Below are 26,516 nucleotides of genomic sequence, written 5' to 3'. Positions count from 1 at the left end.
CTCGGTCCGCAGCGCTCCTCTCTCCAGCAGGCCGCGCGCTCCGACTTCACCCCGTGGGCGTGGCACGCGCCCGACCCGCGCGGCCCCCAACGCCCCTGGCTTACGCTCCACTTCTCTACTCGCTTGCCCCAGCCTTCTGCGCACAACCCAGATGAGTTTCAGCTCCCAGCTGCACGCCTCGGGAAGCGCCGCACTCTCCTTAGGGCTCGGTCTCTGGCCGCTCCGCGCGCTCCGCCAGCGGCTTTCAGAATTCCCGCCAAACCCTCTCGCCCAGGGTCACGCCCGCGTCGGCGTAACGTATCCCCTCCTCCCGGATCCGCCTTCTCCCTGCTTCCGCCCTGCGCCCTAATCCAAGACGGGAGCTCGAGAGCTTGATCCTGCGCGAGTTTACAGACTGCCCTCTTCCCTTTTTGCGTAAGGACTACTTCAAAGTTTATGTCGGGGGCTGTGGCTCACGCGTGTAGTCCCAGCTGCTCGGGAGGCCGAGGCGAGAGTATCGTCTGAGCCTAGGAGTTCGAGGCCAACCACGGCAACGCCCCTACTCCTACCCCAGTCCCTCGCGGGTGGGGCGAGGGATTTCAGGGGGCGGTGGGGGAAGACTTAACCGAGTTGCCGGCTTCTGTTTACCAGATCGAAGACCGCAACTCCCAAGAGGTAATGCGTCGGCCCGGGACTAATCTCCCGGCATGCATCGCCGGCGGGTCCACGAGTTCTCACCATCGCAGCTGGACTATTAGCGGGGGCCCTAGCGCTCTTGTGGTTTGTTTAGGCAGTATCTGAATGTCAGCTTTTGGCACTTCTGGTCGCTCTGAGCCTCCTACTCGCATTCCTGGAGCAAGGTGCTTTCCAGGCCTCATGGAGGTGGAGGAGCTGAGGAAGCTCGAGAAGATGGATAGAAGTGGGAAATGGAGCTAGCGTAGGGGAGAGGGAAATGGCTGGAATATTCGTCAATCTGTGGTGCTTTACTGGAGATTTGCAGGAGTTCAGAGGAAGGGGGCATTGAATTTCATAACCTAAACCGTATCGTGGTTTACCAGAAAGTTTTGACCCGTGATTTCGGTTTTAAAGGCTGAGTAGGGCCGGGCGCGGTGGTTCACGCCAGTAATCCCAGCTGTTTAGGAGGCCAAGGCAGGCGGATCACCTGAGGTCAGGGGTTGGAGATAAACCTGGCCAACATGGTGAAACCTCGTCTTTAGTAAAAAATACAAAAATTAGCCAGGTTTTGTGGCACATGCCTGTAATCCTAGCTACTCGAAAGGCTGAGGCACGAGAATCGCTTGAACCCAGGAGGAGGTTGCAGCGAACCGAGATCTCGCCGCTGTACTCCAGCCTGGGCGACAGAGCGAGACTGTGTCAAAACAACACCACAAGCTAGCTGAGTAGGGTTTCTTGAGCGAAGTGGAAGACATTATAAGCAAATAGGGTAGTATGGGCATGGAAACGAACTACATGATTAGAGATTAGTATTATCTGGCGAGGGAGGAAAAGTGCCAGAGCAAGTGCCGAAACTGGAAGGTTACATTTAGTTCAGGATATGAAGATCATATAAGGCCTGCACGGTGGCTCACACCTGTAATCCCAGCACTTTGGGAAGCCAAGGTGGGGGAGGATCGCTTGAGCTCAGGAGTTGGAGACCAGCCTGGGCAACATAGTGGGACCCCATATCTCCAAAAAAAAAAAAAATAAGCTGGACGTGGTGGCTTGTGCCTGTCGTCTCAGCTATCCCGGAGGCTGAGGTGGGAGGACTGCTTGAGTTCAGGACGTCAAGGCTGCAGTGAGCTATGATGGGCCACTGCACTCCAGCCTGGGCGACAGAGTGAGACCTTGTCTCAAAAGACAAGCGACAACAACAAAATACGTAAGGAGAGGCCAGGCGCGGTGGCTCAAGCCTGTAATCCCAGAACTTTGGGAGGCCAAGGTGGGCGGATCACGAGGTCAGGAGTTCAAGACCAGCCTGGCCAAGATGGCAAAACCCCATCTCTACTAAAACTACAAAAATTAGCCGGGCGTGGTGGCGCATGCCTGTAATCCCAGCTCTTTGGGAGGCTGAGGTAGAGAAGTGCTTGAACCCGGGAGGTGGAGGTTGCAGTGAGCGAGATCACGCCACTGCACTCCAGCCTGGGCAACAGAGCAAGACTCCGTCTCAAAAAAAAAAAAAAAAAAAGGTAAGGAGCTTTGGTCTCTAGGTACTGAAGAAATCATTGAAGTTTTTAAGAAGACAAGTCATTTGGTTAGATCTATTTTCCCTCCACTTACCAATTTATTTTTATTTTTATTTATTTATTTATTTATTTTAGATGGAGTCTTGCTCTGTTGCCCAGGCTGGAGTGCAGGGACGTGGTATCAGCTCACTGCAACCCCACCTCCCAGATTCAAGCGAGTCTTCCTGCCTCAGCCTCCCAAATAACTGGGATTACAGGCGCCTGCCACCACGCCCAGCTAATTTTTTGTATTTTTAGTAGAGACAGGGTTTCACCATGTTGGCCAGGCTGGTCTCGAACTCCTGACCTCAGGTGATCCACCTACCTTGGCCTCCCAAAGTGCTGGGATTACAGGTATGAACCACGGCGCCCGGCCTTATTTTTTTATTTTTGAGACAGCATCTCGCTCTGTTCAAGTTGGCCTTGAACTCCTAGCCTCAAGTGATCCTCCCACCTTGGCCTCCCAAAGTGTTGGAATTACAGGTGTGAACCATTGCAATGGCCTTATTACTACTTTATATTTGTGGAGTGCTTTAAAGTTGACAAAGTTTTTAGTTAATCCTCACACTGTTACCTTGTGGCGTTGAAGAACAGATTACAGGAGAGTGAAAGTGAAGACACCAAAAAGGAAGTTCTTGCAATATTTCAGGCAAGAGACGAAGATTTGGATTAGATTCCAGTTCTACCTTTTTGGCACCAGGGAGCTGTTCTGTGAAAGACAATTTTCCACAGGGCTCGGGGGGTGGGCATGAGGCAGAGGATGGTTTCGGAATGAAACTGTTGCACCTCAAGATCATCAATTAGATTTCCATAAGGAGTGTGCAATCTAGATTCCTCACAGGTGCAGTTCAAAATAGGTTTTGAGTTCCTGTGAGAATCTAATGCTCTCCTTGATCTGACAGGAGGCAGAGCTCAGGCAGTAATGCTTGCTTGCTAGCTGCTCACCTCCTGCTGTGCAGCCCAGTTCCTAACAGGCCACAGGTCTGTGTTGGGGCGTTGGGGTCCCCTGAATTAGAGGAATGACAGAGAGAACAGACTCAGGCAGCTTTCTGGATGTAGAAACAACCTAACTTAGTGATTATAGATAGTACCTGTGATAATAGTGAACTTTCTTCCATATCAAAGTTACACACCTTTACCTCCGGTTCTTCCCACACCCTTAGAGCATCTGCAAACCTACAGCCCTCCTCCTAGCTGACTGTAGTCACATGACTTTTACCTTTCTGGCCACCAGTTGTACCAGCAGTGTTCATCTGGCCCCAAATCGGCCAATCATTTTCCTGCTCCTGGAAAATTAGACTTGGGTTTATATTCAAGTCTGACCTCAGGAATTTATGGGGCAAAGTACACAGATAGATGTGTGTGAATGTCCAATCAGAGAAAGCACATCTGCAGAAAGATTAAGAAATTGATGTCGGGCGTGGTGGCTCAAGCCTGTAATCCCAGCACTTTGGGAGGCTGAGGCAGGCGGATCACCTGAGGTCAGGAGTTCGAGACCAGCCTGACCAACATGGTGAAACCCCATCTCTACTAAAAATACAAACATTAGCCTCCAGCTACGCAGGAGGCCAAGGCAGGAGAATCGCATGAAACTGGGAGGCAGAGGTTGCAGTGAGCTGAGATCGTGCCACTGCACTCCAGCCTGGACGACAGAGCAAGACTCTGTCTCAAAAAAAAAAAAGAAAAAGAAAAAGAAATTGAGATACTAAGGAGAGAGTCAAAGATAAATAAACCATTTGAATTCTGACTCCTTTCCAGATCGCCTTTCCAGTTTCTCAGAAGCCTAGCAGTACTTCTCCTGCTCTTGGGTTCTTTTTTACTTTTTTTTTTTTTTTAAAAAAAACGTGAACTCTTAAGGATTAATGCTCTTGAGTTATGAGATATCCCTACATTCCAGTAACTCTACCTTCTATTTTTATTGATTAAACTAGTTTGAGTAGTTTCTGTTCCTTTCTTCCAAAACAACCCACTGAGAACTTGGAAATAAGGCAAACTAGATTTCCCTCTAATAGTTAAATTGGCATTCTCTGAGAATATTTATAAATGTGTTCATTGAAAACTTTTGGAGTGTGGTGGCTCACACTTGTAATCCTAGTGCATTGAGAGGCTGAGGTGAGAGGACCATTTGAGGCCAGGAGTTAGAGACTAGTCTGGGCAATGTAGTGAGAACCCCCAACTCTACAAAAAAAAATTTTGTTTTTTTTGTTTGTTTGTTTTTTTGTTTTGAGATGGAGTCTCGGTCTGTCGCCAGGCTGGAGTGCAGTGGTGAGATCTGGGCTCACTGCAACCTCGGCCTCCCAGGTTCAGGCGATACTCCTGCCTCAGCCTCCCGAGTAGCTGGGACTACAGGCGCATGCCACCACGCCCGGCTCATTTTTTGTATTTTTAGTAGAGATGGAGTTTCACCATGTTGGCCAGGATGGTCTCGAACTCCAGACCTTGTGATCCGCCTCGGCCTCCCAGAGTGCTGGGATTACAGACGTGAGCCACTGCGCCTGGCCAAAAAAAACCTTTTTTTAAAAATTAGCCAGGTGCGGTGATGCACACTTGTAGTCCTAGCTGTCTGGGAAGCTGAGGAGGGGAGATTGCTTGAGCCCAGGAGTTCAAGGTTACAGTGAGCTATGATTGCACCTTGCACCACTGCACTCCAGTCTGGGCGAAAGAGTGAAACTTTGTCTCAGAAAAAAAAAGTATAAATACATATATATATAAATGTATATATATAGCTACATACACACACACATATACATATATATGTATTCTTTATATATAAGGTGATGTGTATCAAGTGATCTAATCTGCTCCTAATTCACCTCCTCTAGTATGCTTACAAAATGAGAGTCCTGGAATAGCAGACATGCATTGTAAATAAATGAACATCTTTCTACAAGTATATTTCCCCAAGGTTCAACTGAATATAGTTTGCTATAATTTCTTAAAATTCAATCAATTTCACATCCATTAAACTTATAAGTACTGTAATCCAGTTTTCCTAGGAAAACTAAGCCCAGCCGAACCTTGGGAAAAATACCTCTGTGTTAAACATATATACATGATCGATTTTAAATGTTTTCACCACAAAAAATGGTAAGTACGTGAGGTGATGGATTTGTTAACTCAGAAGCAGGCACACCAAATCACAATGGGTCTGATTCGATCCTCCCTGATGGCAATGGAGACCCATCTAACTAATCCCACTTCTAATTACCTTTCTTTTTCTCCTTACAGACCTAAAAAATCTCACCATTTCTATTAGCCTGAAAATAACATCCCTCTGTTCTTCTCTTCCTCCTTCAGCACTGAATCTCACTTACACTAGGTTTTATTTAATGATTCTCCTTATACTTTCTGTCTCACTAGTTTCCTCTCACACTTATTTACCTGCTACACAAAATTATTCTTATTGGGCTTATGTGCCCTTTCCTCCACTTATTCGACCTCTCACCTGGATTGATGCTCCTGCAGAAATCTACACTAATGATAGTTTGTGGATGCCTGGAGCTACAGATGACTGTTGCCCTGCTCAACCAGGAGAAGAAGGCACTACATTTAATGTTATCATGGGTTATGAATAACACCCTCTGTGCCTCAGAAATGCACCTGGTTGTATCCATCTAGAAACTCAAGTCTGGGCTGCTTATCTTCCCGAGAGATCAGCTACAGAGGAACCGGGACATTTGGTCTCTGGCCTCTCCCTTTCTCCTTTAAAACAAATGAAAGGGGGAGTAATGGGAGATACCCCATACTTTCAATAAGTAGCCTCCAGGCATTCCCTTCCACCAGAGGAGCAATTGTTTTTTAAATAGCCCTTTGGCGCCCAGTCTATTACTAAACCATATGAGTCATTTTTTAATATTACTGCATGTGAGTTAACACAGTCTTCCCAAATTAAAGTTTTAGATGGGCCCTCAAAATTTTTAGGGCATGGTTTTCCTGCAGGTTTATATGGAAAGTATGGGGTCCCTGACTTCTCGCAACAGTGGCCTACACTGCCGTTCAGTTTACCTAGGCCTCCAAAGCACTTTAGCCTGTGGGGCTTGCCAGAACTCGGGTTCCAACTGCTGGAATGGACAGTTCCCCTCTGGCTAGGGTTGATCTAATGTTCCCTCTGGGTTACTGGCTGAGTTCTGCCCTGTGTGGCTTTCTGCTGTGCCAGGGCCGCACTGAGTTCAAATGCAGAGTCTCACAATCATTGTATTCTTCCTCCCCCAGGAGCACCCATTCTCTCTTTACACCAATTGGCCACTGCCAGGGGATGAAGAGGGATGATGTTGACAATTCAAGACTATTTCTTACTCTCTTCAGTGCCTGTTTCCTTAATATGATAATAAACCAGGTACTGCGATCACTCACCTGATTTTTGGTTCTTATGAAGGTGCTTTTTTAATGTAGTTGTTCAGTTTGATATTTCTGTCGGAGGGATGACTGCTGGAGGATTCTATTAAGCCATCTTGCTCTGCCTTCTTGCAACACATAAAATTCAACAGTTTTGTGCAACTGTAAGTTCAAATGTTTGTAATTTTATTTATTTCATTTTTTTCTTTGAGATGAAGTCTCCCTCTTGTTACCCAGGCTGGAGTGCAGTGGCGCGATCTCGGCTCACTGCAACCTCTACCTCCTGGGTTCAAGCAATCCTCCTGCCTCATCCTCCCAAGTAGCTGGGATTACAGATGCCTGCCACCATGTCTTGCTAACTTTTGTACATTTAGTAGACATGAGGTTTTGCCATGTTGTCCGGGCTGGTCTTGAACTCCTGACTTCAAGTGATCCACCTGTCTTAGCCTCCCAAAGTACTGGGATTACAGGTGAGAGTCACTGCTCCCTGCTGCAAATTTCTTATTAAATCTGTTTGACAGATTTTAGAATTTCTGTAAGTAATGTTTAAAATTACAACCATTTGGGCTGGGTGTGGTGGCTCATGCCTGTAATCCCAGCACTTATTTTATTTCTTATCAGGAGAACGAGAATCATCATTCTGCTTTGCATTGGAGGTTAAGCTCATTCTTTCCCTTAAAATGGGAAGATAAAGGCATTACCCCCCCTCCAAGGCCTCATATGATACTCCCCATTCTGACCCAGAACTTTGGAAGTTGGCTATTGCCATGTCTGGACTGCAAGTATGGGAAGCAGAAACTATTCTGTCTGTTGTCCCCACTACCATCTCCCTCTCTCAATATCAACGTAGATCCAGACATTCTGCTTTACCTACCTCCAACCTGACTGTTTCCATACAGAGTTGTGTTAAGCCTCCTTGCATGCTGTTAGTGAGATATATCAAAATTTGGACGAACAATCAAACTGTCCAATGCATTAATTGTCATTTATACACTTGTATTAACTCCCATTTTGATTCCAGGAAAAGTGTAATGTTGGTTCGAGCTCAAGAAGGAATCTGGATTCCGGTAACTTTGCCCAGACCTTGGGAATCCTCCCCTTCGATACATTTAATTAATGAAGTGTTACAGTGAATTCTAAAAAGATCTAAGAGATTTGTTTTCACTTTAATTGCTGTTATCATGGGCCTAATTACAGTCACTGCAATGGCCACCACTGCCGGAATGGCATTACACCAGTCCATTCAGACGGCTCATTTTGTTAATGATTGGCAAGCCAATTCCATCCAAATGTGGAATTCTCAACAAGGCATCGATCAAAAATTGGCAAATCAAATTAGTGATTTAAGACAGTTTGTTATTTAGCTTGGAGATCAGGTAGTGAGTCTCGAGCATCACATGCAAATGCAGTACAATTGGAACACTTCGGATTTCTGCATCACCCCGTACTCCTATAACAAGACTGATCATTCATGGGAAATGGTCAAAAGACACCTTCTGGGTAGGGAAGATAATTTATCATTGGACATAACTAAATTAAAGAAACAAATTTTTGAAGCCTCTCAAGCTCACTTATCTGTTGTGCCTGGAGCTGAGGCGTTAGATCAGGTGGCAGAAAATCTTTCTGGATTAAACCCCAGGACTTGGATTAAGTCTATTGGGGGCTCCACTGTAGTAAATTTTGGAATTATGTTTCTCTGTTTAATCGGCTTGTTTTTAGTTTGCCAGACTAGTCAAAGAATCCTGCGTCAAAATCAAGAGAATGAACAAGCCTTCATCGCCATGGCACATTTATTATAAAAAGAAAGGGAGAGATGTTGCGGGAAGTCAGGGACCCCGAACGGAGGGACCAGCTAAAGCCATGACAGAAGAACATAAATTGCGAAGATTTCATGGACATTTATTAGTTCCCCAATCAATACCCTTGTGATTTCCTATGCCTGTCTTTACTTTAATCTCTTAATCCCATCATCTTCGTAAACTGAGGAGGATGTATGTCACCTCAGGACCCTGTGATGATTGCGTTAGCTGCACAAATTGTAGAGCATTTGTGTTTGAACAATATGAAATCTGGGCACCTTGAAAAAAGAACAGGATAACAGTGATGTTCAGGGAACAAGAGAGATAACCTTAAACTCTGACTGCCGGTGAGCTGGACGGAACAGAGCCATATTTCTCTTCTTTCAAAAGCAAATGGGAGAAATATCACTGAATTCTTTTTCTCAGCAAGGAACATCCCTGAGAAAGAGAGTGCATCCCTGAGGGTAGGCCTCTGAAATGGCTGCTTTGGGGCAGCTGTCTTTTATGGTCGCAGCTGTGGGGATGAAATAAGCCCCAGTTTCCCATAGCGTTCCCAAGCTTATTAGGACGAGGAAGTTCCCGCCTAATAAATTTTGGTCAGACCAGTTGTCTGCTCTCAAACCCTGTCTCCTGATAAGATGTTATCAATGACAATGCATGCCCGAAACTTCATTAGCAATTTTAATTTCACCCCGGTCCTGTGATCTCACCCTGCCTCCATTTACCTTGTGATATCTTATTACCTTGTGAAGCAAGTGATCTCTGTGACCCATACCCTATTTGTACACTCCCTCCCCTTTTGAAAATCACTAATAAAAAATTTGCTGGTTTTATGGCTCAGGGGGCATCACGGAACCTGCCAACATGTGATGTCTGCCCTGGACACCCAGCTTTAAAATTTCTCTCTTTTGTACTCTGTCCCTTTATTTCTCAAACCAGCCAACACTTAGGGAAAATAGAAAAGAACCTACGTGAAATATTGGGGGTGAATTTCGCCCGATATCTGGCTGAATTTCCCCCGATAGGCCACAGGGACCGCAATTCCTGGGCAAGTCCTTGTGCCATGCTAGGCTCAGAGCCAGCGGACTTTGGGGTGCACACAACCTAGTGAGATACCAGCTGGGGTGGCCAAGGGAGTCCTTGCATCACCCCTCCCAGAATCCCAGGCAGTGCAGCTCACAGCTCTAGGAGAGACTCCTTCCTCCTGATTGAGGAGAGGAGAGGGAAGAGTAAAGAGAACTTTGTCTTGCATCTTGGATACCAACTCAACTGCCATAGAATCAGGCACCAGGCAAAGTCCTGAGGCTTCATTCCAGGCCCTTGCTGCTGGATGACATTTCTAGACACATCCTGGGCTAGAAGGGAGCCTGCTGCATTGAAGAGAAGGACCCAGTCCTGGCAGGATTCATCACTTGCTTACTAAAGAGCCATTGGGACCTGAATAGTCAGGCAGTACTCACGGCAGGCCTTGGGTAAGACTCAGAGCCACGCTGGCTTCAGATGTGACCCAGCACATTCCCAGCTGTGGTGGCTATGGGTAGGGACTCCTTCTGCTTGAGGAAAGGAGAGGGAAGAATAAAGGGGACTTTGTCTTGCACCTTGGGTACCAGCTCAGTCACAGTGTAGTAGAGCAACAAGCAGGCTTCCAGGGTCCCCATTTCCAGGCCTTGCCTCCTGGAAAGCGTTTCTGGAACTGCTCTGGGCCAGAAGGGAATCCATTGCCCTAAAGGGAGAGAACCAGGCATGGCAGCATTCACCATGACCTGACTGAAGAGCGCTTGGGCCTTGAGTGAACTTTGGTGGTAGCCAGGCTACTTGCCCTGGGACTGAGGCAGTAGTGGTCATGGGGAGAGACTCTTCTGCTTGAGGAAAGAGGAGGGAAGAGTGGGAAGAACTTCATCTTACAACATAGGTGCCAGCTTAGCTGCAGTACAATACAGTACCAGGTAGAGTCCTAAGGTTCCTGACTTGAGGCCCTGGCTCCTTGATGGCATCTCTGGACCCACCCAAGGCCAAGGGGAACTCACTGCCTTGAAGGAAAGGACATGAGACTGGCTGGATTCACCACCTGCTGATTGTAGCACCCTTGGACCTTAAGTGAACATAGGCAGTAGCCAGGCAGTGGTCACCATGGGCATTGGGTGACCCAGTGCAGTCTCAGTAGTGGTGGTCATAGCAGTGATTGTGTCACCCCTTCCCCAGACCTCGGCAGCTCAGCACTGAGAGACATTTGTTTGGGGGAAAGTGAGGGAAGAGAACAAGAGTCTCTGCCTGGTAATCCAGGGAATTCTCCCAGATCTTACCCAAGACCACCAAGTTGGTATCTCTAATAGTCTGCAAGAGCCACAGCATTACTGAGCTTGGGGTGCCCCTTAATACAGATACAGCTACAGTGATCAAAGACTTGGATCATAACACACAAGTCCCTTAGAATACTTGAAAAGCCTTCCCAAGAAGGACAGGTACAAACAAGCCCAGACTGTGAAGACTACAATAAATATCTAACTCTTCAATGCCCAAACACTGACAAACATCCATAAACATCCATAAACATCAGTTCCATCCAGGAAAACATGACCTCACCAAACAAACTAAATAAGGCACCAAGAACTAATCCTGGAGAAACAGAGATATATGACTTTTTAGACAGAAAATTCAAAATAGCTCTTTTGAGAAAGCTCAGTAAAATTCAAGATAACACTGAGAAGGAATTCAGAATCCTATCAGATATATTTAACAAAGAAATTGAAATAATTTAAAAGAGTCAACCAGAAATACTGGAGCTGAAAAATGTAGTTGATGTACTTAAGAATGCATCAGAGTATTTTAACAGCAGAATTGATCAAACAGAAGAAAGAATTAGTGAGTTTGAAGACAGGCTATTTGAAAATACACAGTCAGGCCGGGCCCAGTGGTTCATGCCTATAATCCCAGCATTTTGGGAGGCTGAGGTGGGCGGATCACCTGAGATCAGGAGTTCAAGACCAGCCTGGCCAACATGGCAAAACCCCGTTTCTAGTACAAGTACAAAAATTAGCCAGGAAATGGTGGCATGTACCTGTAGTCCCAACTACTCATGAGGCTGAGGCATAAGAATCACTTGAACCCAGGAGGCAGAGGTTGCAGTGAGCCGAGATTGTTCCATTGCACGCCAGCCTGGGTGACAGAGTGAGGCTCTTTAAAAAAAAAAAAAAAGTCCAGGCTCAGTGGCTCATGCCTGTAATCCCAGCACTTTGGGAGGCCGAGGCGAGCAAATCACCTGAGATCGGGAGTTCAAGACCAGCGTGACCAACATGGAGAAACCCTGTCTCTACTAAAAATATAAAATTAGCCGGGCGTGGTGGCAAATGCCTGTAATCTCAGCTACTCAGGAGGCTGAGGCAGGAGAATTGCTTGAACCCAGGAGGCAGAGGTTGTGGTGAGCCAAGATGGTGCCATTGCACTCCAGCCTGGGCAACAAGAGTGAAACTCTGTCTCAAAAAAAAAAAAAAAAAAAAAAAGATGAAAGAAAGAGAAAGACACAGAGAGAGAAAGAAAGAAGAGAAAGAAAAAGAGGAAGAAAGAGAAATAAAAGAATAAAAAAAGAAAGAGGAAGAAAGAAAGGAAAGAAAAAAAGAAAAGAGAAAGGAGGGAGGGAAGGAAGGAAGGAACGAACAAACAGTCACAGGAGACAAAAGAGAAAAGAGTAAAAAACAATGAAGCACACTACAGAATCTAGAAAATAGCCTCAAAAGGGGAAGTCTAAGAGTTACTGGCCTTAAAAGGGAGGTAGAGAGATAAGTAGGGGTGGAAAGTTTATTTAGAGGGATTATATCAGAGCATTTCTCAAACTTAGAGACAGATATCAATGTTCAAGTACAAGAAGATTATAGAACATCAAGCAGATTTAACCCAAATAAGACTACCTCAAGTCATTTAATAATGAAACTCCTAAAGGTCGGAGATAAAGAAAGAGTCCTAAAAGCAGCAAGAGGAAAGTAACAAATAACATACAAAGGAGCTCTAATACTTCTGGCAGCAGACTTATCAGTGGAAACCTTACAAGCAAGGAAAGAATGGTATGACATATTCAAAGTGCTGAAGAAAGAAACTTTTATCCCAGGATAGTATATCCAAACATGAAGGAGAAATAAAGACTTTCCTAGACAAGCAAAAGCTGAGGGATTTTATCAACACCAGACCTATCTTATAAGAAATCCTAAAGAATATTTATTCTGAAAGAAAAGAATGTTGATGAGCAAGAAATCATCTGAACGTACAAAACTCATTAGTGAAGAGGCAGAGCAAGATGGCAGAATAGAAGGCTACCCTCTGTCCCTGCTTTTGGAACACCACATTTTAATAATTATCGACACACAGAAAAGCACCATAACAAGAACCAAAAAATCAGTTGAGCAATCATAGTACATGGTTTTAACTTCATATCACTAAAAAGGCATTGAGGAGGGCAGTCTTGAATCACCAATGCCACCCCTCCCCCATCCCCTGGCAGCACCCATGTGGTGTAGGGAGAATCTGTGCACTTTGGGAAGAGAAAGCACAGTGACTGGGGTACTTTACATTGAACTCAGTGCTGCCCTGTCAGAGAAGAGAATAAAGCCATGAGCCGAGCACCCATGCATGCAAAAAACATTTGGACCAGCCCTAGCCAGAGGGAAATTGCCCATCCCAGTGGTTGGAACTTGAGTTTCTCTGGGGTCCTAGATAAACTTGAGAAGCAGTCTAGGACACAAGGACTGCAATTCCTAGGCAATTCCTCGTGTGAGGCTGGGCTTAGAGGTGGGCTAGCTTAGCTGTGTAGAATAGAACATCAGGGCAACTGCTAAAATTTTTTACTGTAATCCCTGGCTCCCAGACAACATCTCTGGACACACTTGGGACCTGGTGGAACTCGCTGCCCTGAAGGGAAAGGTCTTGGGCAAGACCCAGTGCTGACCGGGCATGGTGGTTCACGCCTGTAATCCCAACACTTTGGGAGGCCAAGGCGGGCCGATCACTTGAGGTCAGGAGTTCGAGACCAGCCTGGCCAATATGGTGAAACCTCATCTCTACTAAAAATACAAACAAATTAGCTAAGCATGGTGGCGGGTGCCTGTAATCCCAGCTACTCAGGAAGCTGAGGCAGAGAATTGCTTGAACCCGGGAAACGGAGGTTGCAATGAGCCGAGATCATGCCACTGCACTCCACCCTGGGCGACAGAGCGAGACTCTATCTCAAAAAAAAATAAATAAATAAAAATAAATTAAAAAAAAAATCAGGCCGGGCGCGGTGGCTCATGCCTGTAATCCTAACACTTTGGGAGGCCAAGGTGGGCGTTTCACGAGGTCAGGAAATCAAGACCATCCTGGCTAACACGGTGAAACCCCGTCTCCACTAAAAATACAAAAAATTGGCCAGGCGAGGTGGCGGGCGCCTGTAGTCCCAGCTACTCAGGAGGTTGAGGCAGCAGAATGGCATGAACCCAGGAGGCGGAGCTTGCAGTGAGCCGAGATTGCGGCACTGCACTCCAGCCTGGGCGACAGAGCGAGACTCTGTCTCAAAAAAAAAAAAAAAAAAAAAAAAAAAAATCAGCGCTGTGCTGGCTTCAAGTCTAACCCAGTGCAGTCCCAGTGGTGAGGCCACAGATGCTTGCAGCACCACACTGCCACCTACAGGTGGCTCAGGACAGAGAGAGAGAGACTTCATTTGTTTGGGAGAAGTAAGGGAAGAACAAGAGTCTCTCTGCCTGGTAATCTAGAGTATTTTTCCAGATCTTAGCCAAAACTACTAAGGCAGTACCTCTGAGTCTGCAAAAACCACAGCCTCATTGGGCTTCGGGCCCAAGTCCCAAAGGCAGACTGTGAAGACTACAATAAATACCTAACTCTTCAATGCCCAGACACTGACAAATATCTACAAGCATCATTTCCATTCAGAAAAATATGACCTCACCAAACAAACTAAACAAGGCACCAAGGGCCAATCCTGGAGGAACAGATATCTCTGACCTTTTAGACAGAAAATTCAAAATAGCTGTTTTGAGAAAACTGAAATTCAAGACAAAAGACAAAAAAAGAATAAAAAAAGAAGCACACAGGATCTACAAAATAACATCAAAAGGGGAAAATCTAAGAGTTATTGGCCTGAAAGAGGAGGTAGAGAAAGAGATAAAGATAGAAAATTTTTCAGAATAAGCCATCTAAAAATTGTAAAAGAAAACAAAAATATGGCCGGGTGCAGTGGCTCACGCCTGTAATCCCAGCACTTTGGGAGGCCGAGGCGGGCAGATCACGAGGTCAGGAGATTGAGACCATCCTGACTAACACGGTGAAACCCCGTCTCTACTAAACATACAAAAAATTACCCGGGCGTGGTGGCGGGCGCCTGTAGTCCCAGCTACTCGGGAGGCTGAGGTAGGAGAATGGCGGGAACCCGGGAGGTGGAGCTTGCAGTGAGCCGAGATCGGGCCACTGCACTCCAGCCTGGGCGACAGAGACTCCGTCTCAAAAGAAAAAAAAAGAAGAAAAAGAAAACTTACTCAAAGGAAGAGAGAATATCAGAGAACATTCCAAACCTAGAAAAAAAAATCAATATTCAACTACAAGAAGGTTATAGAACACCAAGCAGATTTAACCCAAATAAGACTACTACTAATAATCAAACTCTCAAAGGTCAAGGTTAAAGAGAGGGCCCTAAAAGCGGCAACAGAAAAAAAAAAAAACAAATACCACACAAGGGAGCTCCAATACGTCTGGCGGCAGACTTTTCAGTGGAAACCTTACAGGCAAGGAGAGAATGGCATGACATATTTAAAGTGTTCCTTGTCATCCCATTCTTTCCTTGCTTGTAAGGTTTCCATTGAAAAGAAAGAAAGACCTTCCCAGGCAAACAAAAGCTGAGGGATTTCATCAACACCAGACCTGTCCTACAAGAAATACTAAAGGGAGCTCCTCAATCTGAAATAAAAGAATGTTGATGAGAAAAAAGAAATCATCTGGGCCAGGTGCAGTGGTTCATGCTTGTAATCCCAGCACTTTGAGAGGCCAAGGTGGGCAGATTACCTGAGGTCAGGAGTTTGAGACCAGCCTGGTCTACATGGTGAAACCCCGTCTCTACTAAAAATACAAAAAGTAGCTGGGTGTGGTGGCGGGTGCCTGTAATCCCAGATACTCAGGAAGTTAAGGTAGGAGAATCACTTGAACCCAGGAGTTGAAGGTTGCAGTGAGCCGAGGTTGCAGTGAGCCAAGATCGCACCACTGCACTCCAGACTGGGCGACAGAGACTGTCTCAAAAAAAAAAAAAAGAAAAAGAAATCATCTGAAGGTACAGAACTCACTGGTAATAGTAAGCACACACACAAAAAGCACAGAGACACATTTAACAAAGAGACACATTTAGCTTATAAAGATGCACATAGACTTAACATAAAGGTGAGAGGTGACAGCGTGCTGGCAGTCCTCACAGCTCTTGCTCGCTCTCGGTGCCTCCTCTGCCTGGGCTCCCACTTTGGCGGCACTTGAGGAGTGCTTCAGCCTGCCGCTGCACTGGGGGAGCCCCTTTCTGGGCTGGCCAAGGCCGGAGCCGGCTCCCTCAGCTTGCAGGGAGGTGTGGAGGGAGAGGCGCGAGCGGGAACAGGGCTGCGTGCGGCGCTTGCGGGCCAGCTGGAGTTCCGGGTGGGCGAGGGTTTGGCGGGCCCCGCACTGGAAGCAGCCAGCCGGCCCTGCCGACCCCTGGCAATGAGGGGCTTAGCACTCGAGCCAGCGGCTGCGGACGGTGTACTGGGTCCCCCAGCAGTGCCAGCCCACCGGCGCTGCGCTCGATTTCTCGCCGGGCCTTAGCTGCCTTCCCGCGGGGCAGGGTTCGGGACCTGCATCCCGCCATGCCTGAGCCTCCCACCCCCTCCGTGGGCTCCTGTGCCGCCCGAGCCTCCCTGATGAGCACCGCCCCCTGCTCCATGGCGCCCAGTCCCATCGACCACCCAAGAGCTGAGGAGTGCAGACGCAGGACTGGCAGGCAGCTCCACCAGCAGCCCCTGTGCGGGACCCACTGAGTGAAGCCAGCTGGGCTCCTGAGTCTGGTGGGGAGGTGCAGAACCTTTATGTCTAGCTCAGGGATTGTAAATACACCAATCAGCACCTTGTGTCTAGCTCAGGGTTTGTGAATGCACCAATCCACACTCTGTATCTAGCTACTCTGGTGGGGCTTTGGAGAACCTTTTATGTCTAGCTCAGGGATTGTAAATACACCAATCGGCACTCTGTATCTAGTCAAGGTTTGTAAACACACCGATCAGCACCCTGTGTCTAGCTCAGGGTTTGTGAATTCACCAATCGACACTCTGTATCTAGCTAATCTGGTGGGGAGGTGGAGAACCTTTGTGTCTACCTCAGGGATTGTAAACGCACCAATCAGCACCCTGTCAAAACAGACCACTTGGCTCTACCAATCAGCAGGGTGTGGGTGGGGCCAGATAAGAGAATAAAAGCAGGCTGCCTGAGCCAGCAGTGGCAACCCGCTCGGGTCCCTTTCCACACTATGGAAGTTTATTCTTTTTGCTCTTTGCGATAAATTTTGCTACTGCTCAGTGTTTGGGTCCACCCTGCTTTTATGAGCTGTAACACTCACCGTGAAGGTCTGCAGCTTCACTCCTGAGCCAGTGAGACCACGAACCCACCAAAAGGAAGAAACTCCGAACACATCCGAACGTCAGAAGGAACAAACTCCAGACGCGCCACATTAAGAGCTGTAACACTCACTATGAGGATCTGCGGCTTCATTCTTGAAGTCAGTGAGACCAAGAACCCACCAATTCCGGACACAAAGGGATGGAAAAAGATATTCCATGCTAATGGAAACCAAAAGAGAATAGAAGTTGCTATATTTATATCAGATAAAATAGATTTCAAGACTGTAGTGATGGTATGTAGACTACTCTTGTCTTAAGTAGAAAGACTAATGACCCAGGCTAGGTGGTTCATGGCTGTAATACCAGCACTTTGGGAGGCGGAGGCGGGTGGATAACCTGAGGTCAGGAGTGCGAGACCAGGCAGGTCAACACGGGAAAACGTGTCTCTACTAAAAATACAAAAAAGTAGCCAGGCGTGGTGGTGGGCTCCTGTAATCCCAGCTACTCAGGAAGCTCAGGCAGGAGAATCGCTTGGACCCAGGAGGAAGAGGTTGCAGTGAGCTGATTTTGTGCCATTGTACTCCAGCCTGGTAATAAGAGTGAAACAGACTAAATAACCAATCAAAAATAACTTTTTTTTTCTTTTCTTTCTTTTTTTTTTTTATTTTGAGACGGAGTCTCACTCTGTCACCCAGGTTGGAATGCAGTGGCGTGGTCTCGGCTCATTGCAACCTCTGCCTCCCAGGTTCAAGCTATTCTCTGCCTCAGCCTCCCAAGTAGCTGGGATTACAGGCACCCGCCACCACGCCTGGCTAATTTTTGTATTTTTAGTAGAGATGAGATTTCACCATCTTGGCCAGGCTGGTCTTGAACTCCTGACCTCGTGATCCACCCACCTTGGCTTCCCAAAATGCTGGGATTACAGGTGTGAGCCACCATGCCTGGCCTTAACTACAACTTTTCAAGACATGGATAGTACAAAGAGACAAAGAGAAACAAAAAGTTAAAAAGCAGGGAAATTATTTTCTTTTTGTGTGTTTCTATATGCAATCAATGTTGTCATCAACTTAAAATAATGAGTTGTAAGACAGTATTTGCAAGCCACATAGTAACCTCAGATAGAAAAACATACAATTGATACACAAGACATAAAAAGCAAGAAATTAAAGCATACCACCAGAGAAAATTACCTTCACTAAAAGGAAGACAGGAAGTTAGGAAAGAAGGAAAAGAAGATCACAAAACAACCAGAAAACAAAGGTAAGAGTAAGTCCCTACTTACCAATAACATTGAATGTAAATGGACTAAACACTCCAATCAAAAGACACAAACTGGCTGAATGGATAAAAAAACAAGACCCAATGATCTCTTGTGTACAAGAGACACATTTAACTTATAAAGATGCACATAGACTTAACATAAAGGGATGGAAAAAGATATTCCATGCTAATGGAAACCAAAAGAGAACAAGAGTCACTATACTTACATCAGACAAAATAGATTTCAAGACAAAAACTGTAAGAATAGATAAAGAAGGTCATTATATAATGGTAAAGGTGCCAATTCAGCAAGAGGATATAATGATTATTAGTATGTATGCACCCAACACTAAAGCACTCAGATTAAAAAAAAAGAAAATATTATTAGAGCAAAAGAGAGAGATAGACCTGAATACAATAATAGCTGGACACCTTAACACCCAACTTTCAGCATTGGACAGATCTCCTAGACTCCTTTTCTCCCAGAACATCAACAAAGAAACATTGAACTTAATCTGCACTATAGAAAAAATGGCCCTAATAGATATTTATAGAACATTTCATCCAATGGCTGCAGAATACACATTCTTCTCCTCAGCACATGGATCATTCTGAAGGATAGACCATATGTTAAAACACAAAACGAGTCTTAAAACATTCAAAAAATTGAAATAATATCAAGCATCTTCTCTGACCACATTGGAATAAAACTAGAACTCAATAACAGGAATTTTGGAAAATATACACACACATTGAAATTAAACAATATGCTCCTGACAGTGGGTCAATGCAAAAATTAAGAAGGAAATTGAAAAATGTATTGAAAAGAATGATAATGGAAACACAACATACCAAAACCTATGGGATACAGTGAAAGCAGTACTAAGAGGGAAATGTATAGCTATAAGTGCCTACATCAAAAAATAACAAAAACTTCAAGTAAATAACCTGATGATACATCTTAAAGAACTGGAAAAGTAATGTCCAGGCACGGTGGCCTGTAATCACAGCACTTTGGGAGGCCAAGGCAGGTGGATCACCTGAGGTCAAGGGTCAAGACCAGCCTGGCTAACATCGTGAAACCCCATGTTTACTAAAAATACAAAAATTAGCTGGGCATGGTAGCATATGCCTGTAATCCCAGCTACTCGGGAGGCTGAGGCAGGAGAATCCCTTGAACCCGGGAGGCACAGGTTGCAGTGAGCCGAGATTGTGCCACTGCACTCCAGCCTGGGCAAAAGAGCAAGACTCTGTCTCAAAAAAAAAAAAAAAAAAAAAAAAAAGGCACTGGAAAAGTAAGAGCAAACTGAACCCACAATTAGGAAAAGAAAATAAATAATAAGTATCAGAGCAGATATAAATGAATTTGAAATGAAATTCAAACAATACAAAAATCAACAAAACAAAAAGTTGTTTTTTTTTTTGGAAAAGATAAAACTGACAAACCTTTAGCCAGACTAAGAAAAAAAGAGAGAAGGCCGGGCACAGTGGCTCATGTCTGTAATCCTAGCACTTTGGGAAGCCAAGGTGGGCGGATCACGAGGTCAGGAGATTGAGACCATCCTGGCTAACACGGTGAAACCCCGTTTCTACTAAAAATACAAAAAAAAATTAGCCAGGCATGGTGGGGGGCACCTGTAGTCCCAGCTACTCAGGAGGCTGAGGCAGGAGAATGGCGTGAACCCGGGAGACACAGTTTGCAGTGAGCCGAAATCGCACCACTGCACTCCAGCCTGGGCGATAGAGCGAGACCCCATCCAAAAAAGAAAAAGAAAAAAGAGAAAAAGAGAGAAGAACCAGGTAAGTAAAATCAGAGATGAAAAAGGAGACATTACAACTGATACAGAAGAAATTCAAAGGATTGTTAGTGGCTTCTATGAACAACTATATGCCAATACATTGGAAAATCTGGAAGAAACAAATACATTCCTAGACACATACCACTTATCAAGATTGAACCATGAAGAAACTCAAAACCTGAACAAACCAATCACAAGTAATGAGATCAAAGCCATAATAAAAATTCTCCCAGCAAAGAAATGCCTGGGGCCCAATGGCTTCACTGCTGAGTTTTACCAAACATTTAAATAAGAATTAATACTAATCTTACTCAAACTATTCCAAAAAATAAAGCACGAGGGAATACTTCCAAACTCATCCTACTGCCGGGCACAGTGGCTCACGCCTATAATCCCAGCACTTTGGGAGGCTGAGGCAGGTGGATCACCTGAGGTCAAGAGTTCAAGACCAGCCTGGCCAACATGGGGAAACCCCATCTCTACTAAAAATACAAAAATTAGCCAGGTGTGGTGACACATGCCTGTAATCTCAGCTACTCAAGTCATCTACCCGCCTCAGCTCCCCAAAGTGCTGGGATTACAAGTGTGAACCACTGTGCCCGGCCTAACACCTGGTGTTTTGATAACACCTTTTCTCTAAGATCTAGAACAAGGCAAGCATGCCCACTTTCAGCACTGTTATTCAACATAGTACTGGAAGTCCTAGCTATAGCAATCAGAAAAAAGAAAGAAATAAAGGGAACCCAAAATTGAAAAGGAAGAAGTCAAATTATTCTGTTTGCAGATGATAGGCTTTTATATTTAGAAAAACCTAAAGACTCCACCAAAAAACTCAAATTCAGTAAAGATAAACAAATTCAGTAAAGTTGCAGGATACAAAATCAACGTACGAAAAGCATCAGCATTTCTTTCTCTTTTTTTGAGATGGAATCTCGCTCTGTCACCCAGGCTGGAGGGCAGTGGCGCAATCTTGGCTCACTGCAACCACCGCCTCCTGGGTTCAAGTGATTCTCCAGCCTCAGCCTCCCGAGTAGCTGGGATAACAGGCATGTGCCACCACACCCAAATAATTTTTGTATTTATTTATTTATTTTTGAGACGGAGTCTTGCTCTGTCGCCCGGGCTGGAGTGCAGTGGTGCAATCTCAGCTCACTGCAACCTCTGCCTCCTGGGTTCAAGTGATTCTGCTGCCTCAGCCTCCCGAGTAGCTGGGACTACAGGCGTGTGCCACCATGCCTGGCTAATTCTTTTGTGTTTTTAATAGAGACAGGGTTTCACCATGTTGGTCAGGCTAGTCTCAAACTCCTGACCTCATGATCCGCCCACCTTGGCCTCCCAAAGTTCTGGGATTACAGGCATGAGCCATTGTGCCCGGCCAAGCAGCAACATTTCTATATGCCAACAATGAGCATCTGAAAAATAAATCAAGAAAGTAATCCCATTTACAATAGCTACAAATAAAATAAAATACCTAGGAATAAACTTAACCAAAGAAGTGAAAAATCTCTGCAATGAAAACTATAAAACACTGACAGCCGGGCGTGGTGGCTCACGCCTGTAATCCCAGCACTTTGGGAGGCCGAGGCAGGTGGATCATGAGGCCAGGAGATCGAGACCATCCTGGCCAACATGGTGAAACCCCGTCTCTACTAAAAATACAAAAATCAGCTGGATGTGGTGGTGTGCACCTGTAGTCCCAGCTACTCAGGAGGCTGAGGCAGAAGAATGGCGTGAACCCGGGAGGCGGAGCTTGCAGTGAATGGAGATCATGCCACTGCACTCCAGCCTGGGCAATGGAGTGAGATTCCGTCTCAAAAAAAAAAAAAAAAAAAAAAAAACGGATACAAGAACTCTAAAAGGACACATAAAAAGGAAAGCTATTCCATGTTCATGGATTGGAAGAATAAATATTGTTAAGATGTCCATACCATCCAAAGCAATCTACAGATTCAATGCAATCACTATCAAAATGCCAATGACATTCTTCACAGAAATAGAAAAAACAAACTTAAAATGTATATGGAACCAGAAAAGATCCAGAATAACCAAAGCTATCCTGAGTAAAAAGAACAAAACTGGAGGAATCACATTTTCTGACTTCAAATTATATTACAGAGCTATAATATTGAAAACAGCATGGTAGTGGCATAAAAATAGACACATAGACCAATGGAACAGAATAGAGAACTCAGAAATAAATCCATAAATTTACAATGAATTCATTTTGACAAAGCTGCCAAGAACATATACTGGAAAAAGGACAGTCTCTTCAATAAAAGGGGTGGGGAAAACTGTATATCCATATGTATGAGAATGAAACTAGACCCCTATCTCTCACCATATACAAAAATCAAATCAAAATGGATTAAAGATTTAAATCTAAGACCTCAAACTATGAAACTATTAAAACAGGTAACTAAAGCAAAAATGGACAGATGGGATCACATCAAATTAAAAAACTTCTGCCCAGCAAAGGAAACAATCAACAAAGTGTCAAGAGACAACCCACGGAATGGGTGAAAATATTTGCAAACTATCCATCTGACAAGGGATTAATAACCAGAATATAGGCTGGGTGTGGTGGCTCATGCCTGTAATGCCAGTGCATGGGGAGGCTGAGGCAGGTGGATCACTTGAGGTCAGGAGTTCAAGACCAGCCTGGCCAACATGATGAAACCCCATTTCTACAAAAAAAAAAAAAAAAAAAAAAATTAGCTGAGTGTGGTGGTGTGCACCTATAATCCCAGCTACTTGGGAAGCTGAGGCAGGGAAATTGCTTGAGGCTGGGAGGTGGAGGTTGCAGTGAGCCAAGATCATGCCACTGCACTCCAGTCTGGCCAACAGAGTGAGAATCTGTCTCAAATAATAATAATAATAATAATAATAATAATAATAATAATAATAATAATAACCAGGCTGGGCACAGTGGCTCATGCCTGTAATCCCAGCACTTTGGGAGGCTGAGGCAGGTGGATCACAAGGTCAGGAGATCAAGACTATCCTGGCTGACACGGTGAAACCCTGTCTCTACTAAAAATACAAAAAAATAGCTAGGCGTGGTGGCATGCACCTGTAGTCCCAGCTACTTGGGAGGCTGAGGCAGGAGAATCACTTGAACTCAGGAGGTGGAGGTTGCAGTGAGCCAAGATTGCACCACTGCACTCCAGCCTGGGCAACAGAGCAAGACTCCATCTCAATAATAATAATAATAACCAGAATATATTAGGAGCTGAAACAACTCAATAGACAAGACATCTAATAATCCAATTAAAAATGGGCAAAAAATCTGAATAGGCATTTCTCAAAAGACATACAAATGGCAAACAGGCATATGAAAAAGTACTCAACATCATTGATCATCAGAGAAATGCAAATCAAAACTGCAATGAGAATCATTATCACCTCAGTTAAAATGGCTTTTATCTAAAAGACAGGCATGAATGCTGGCAAGGATCTGGAGAAAAGGGAACCCTTGTACACTGTTGGTGGGAATGAAAGTTAGTATAACTACTATGTACAACACTTCGGAGGTTCCTTAAAAAACTAAAAATAGGCCGGGTGCGGTGGCTCACGCCTGTAATCCCAGCACTTTGGGAGGTCGAGTCAGGCGGATCACGAGGTCAAGAGATCGAGAACATCCCGGCCAACATGGTGAAACCGCATCTCTACTAAAAATACAAAAATTAGCTGGGCGTGGTGGTGGGCACCCGTAGTCCCAGCTACTTGGGAGGCTGAAGCAGAAGAATCGCTTGAACATGGGAGGTAGAGGTTGCAGTGAGCCGAGATCACGTTACTGCATTCCAGCCTGGTGACAGAGTGAGACTCCATCTCAAAAAAAAAAAAAAACCAAAAAACTAAAAATAGAGCTACCATATGATCAAGCAATCCTACAGCTAGGGGTATACCCAATAGAAAGAAAATCAATGTATCAAAGAGATGTCGGCACTTCCATGTTTATTGCAACACTATTCACAATAGACAATATTTGGAAGGAACCTAAGTGCCCATCAACAGACGAACGGATAAAGAAAATGTGGTACATACACACAATGGAGTACTATTCGGCCAAAAGAAAGAATGAGATCCTGTCATTTGCAACAACATAGATGGAACTGGAGGTCATTACAGTAAATGAAATATGCCAGACACAGAAGGGCAAACTTTACATGTTCTCACTTATTTGTGGGAGCTAAAAATTTAAATAATTGAGGCCCGGAGCGGTAGCTCATGCCTGTAATCCCAGCACTTTAGGAGGCCGAGGCAGGTGGATCACGAGGTCAAGAAATCGAGACCATCCTGGCCAACATGGTGAAACCCCGTCTCTACTAAAAGTACAAAAAATTAGCTGGGTGTGGTGGCTGGCGCCCATAGTCCTAGCTACTTGGGAGGCTGAGACAGGAGAATTGCTTGCACCTGGGAGGTGGAGGTTGCAGTGAGCCAAGATCACGCCACTGCACTCCAGCCTGGCAACAGAGTGAGACTCTGTCTCAAAAAATAAAAAATTAATTAATTAAATAAAATTTAAATAATTGAACTCATGGAAAAAGACAATAGAATGGTGGTTACCAGTGACTGGGAGGGTAATGGGGATGGAGGCGAGTGTGGATGGTGAAGAAGCACAAAAATACAGTTAGATAGAATGAATAAAATCTAGTATATGATAACATAAGGTGATTAAAAATTTTTAAAAATAATTATATGTGATACTAAGTTTAGCATAAAAACAGATTTTAGACAGAATCAGTTTATATATCATGAAATCTTTGTACTTAGCCATGGACAACAATATTTTCCATCTTAGTCCATTTTCTGTTGCTTGTAACAGAATACCTAAAACTCAAGTCATTTATAAAGAAACAAAAATGTATTTCTTACAGTTCTGGAGGCTGAGAAGTCCAAGGTTGATGAGACACATCTGATGAGGGCCTTCTTGCTGATAGGGACTCTGATGGGGTGCCTGTTGGCAGAGGGCACCACAGGTCGAGGGGGCTGAGAGTGTTAGCTCAAGTCTCTTTTCCTCTTTTTTTTTTTTCTTTTTTTGTGGGAGACAGGGTCTCACTCTCATCTAAGCTGGAGTGCAGCGGCATCATCTTGGCTCACTGCACCCTCTGCCTCCTGGGCTCAAGTGATATCCCCACTTTAGCCTCCCAAGAAGCTGGGACCACAGGTACGCACCACCATGCCCTGCTAATTTTTGTATTTTTTGTGCAGATGGGATTTTGCCATGTTGCCCAGGCTAGTTTCAAACTCCTGAGCTCAAGAGATCCCCCATCCCGTTCCTCGGCCTCCCACAATGGTGGGATTACAGGTGTGAACCACCGTACCTGGCTCTCTCATCCTTTTTTTTTTCTTGAAATGGAGTCTTGCTCTTGTCGTTCAGGCTGGAGTGCAGTGGTGTGATCTCAGCTCACTGCAACCTCTACCTCTGGGCTTCAAGCGATTCTTTTCCCTCAGCCTCCTGAGTAGCTGGTACCGCAGGCAGGTGCCACCACATCCAGCTAATTTTTGTATTTTTATTAGAGATGGGGTTTCACCATGTTGGTCAGGCTGGTCTCAAACTCCTGACCTCACGTGATCTGCCCACAGCCTCCCAAAGTGCTGGGATTACAGGTGTGAGGCACTGCGCCTGGCCAGCCTCTCTTCCTCTTCTGAAACAGCCACCAGTCCCACTCCCATAGTAACACATTAATCCATTTCATGAGGGTACAGCCCTCATGACTGAATCACCTCTTAAAGGCCCCACATTTCAATATTGGCGGATTGGGGATTAAGTCTCAAGAGTTTTGGAGGGGACAAAACATTCAAATCATAGCAATTGCTTTCTCATAACATTGATTCCTGCAATAATGCTCTTCTGGTAATGTGAATGTCAGCTGTGTTTACAATAAAGTAGATGGATAAATGTGTTAAGGTTTCATTAATAACAATTAATAAAATGCTGTGATGGTGTTTATGTTACACTAGATAAGAACTGCTATGTGGAAGTCTCTTGTGTTTTGTTAGTGCCAGTCTGAACACCTTACAGAGCTCCAGTAAAGGTTTGACCCAGGAAAATATTTTAGACAGAATCTGCTTATGCATTGTGAAATCTGTGTATTTACCCATAGACAACTGTGGTGGCAAACCTCAGTGATCTCAGTTCACTGCAACCTCTGCCTCCCAAGTTCAATCGATTCTCCTGCCTCAGCCTCCTGAGCAACTGGGACGTAGGCGCGCACCACCACGCCCGGCTAATTTTTGTATTTTTAGTAGAGACGGGGTTTCACCATGTTGGTCAGGCCGGTCTCAAACGCCTGAACTCGTGATCCGCCCGCCTTCGCCTCCCAAAGTGCTGGGATTACAGGCGTGAGCCACTGCGCCCAGCCATTTCCTGGGGATTAAAATATCTTACATCATGATTTTTTCCCTAAATATTTCTGGTGAAATATTTTTAAAGGAGTGAAATGTATATTTTTGCCACTTGGGATTTATTCTGTCATTCAGTCTAAAAACCTTCTTCAGCTGTGAGTGTAATTA

The 26,516-nt window shown here is 45.0% G+C and overlaps 1 protein-coding gene and 1 long non-coding RNA gene across 4 annotated transcripts in view; one reads left to right on the top strand and one right to left on the bottom strand.

Moving 5' to 3' along the window:
- RAD51 (RAD51 recombinase) overlaps positions 1–401 on the bottom strand; it is a 37,182-nt gene extending 36,781 nt beyond the window's left edge. Inside the window, exon 1 of one of the 2 annotated variants that reach the window (XM_019011276.4) lies at positions 1–401. The gene's annotated coding sequence lies outside the window, so the exon portion shown is untranslated. The other variant, XM_019011278.4, reaches the window with a different exon arrangement.
- On the top strand, positions 313–9,237 carry LOC129527096 (uncharacterized). 2 transcript variants are annotated; one of them, XR_008672000.2, is made up of 2 exons: positions 313–414; positions 8,256–9,237. It is a non-coding gene; the product is annotated as an uncharacterized lncRNA (long non-coding RNA). The 2 variants fall into 2 exon arrangements; XR_008672001.2 differs by having other exon boundaries at positions 338–414; positions 6,414–9,237.
- The last annotated feature ends 17,279 nt before the right edge of the window (positions 9,238–26,516 follow it).

Source organism: Gorilla gorilla, chromosome 16 (assembly GCF_029281585.2).
Source record: "Gorilla gorilla gorilla isolate KB3781 chromosome 16, NHGRI_mGorGor1-v2.1_pri, whole genome shotgun sequence".
NCBI lineage: Eukaryota > Metazoa > Chordata > Mammalia > Primates > Hominidae > Gorilla > Gorilla gorilla.
This window is presented reverse-complemented; position numbering and strand designations above follow the sequence as displayed.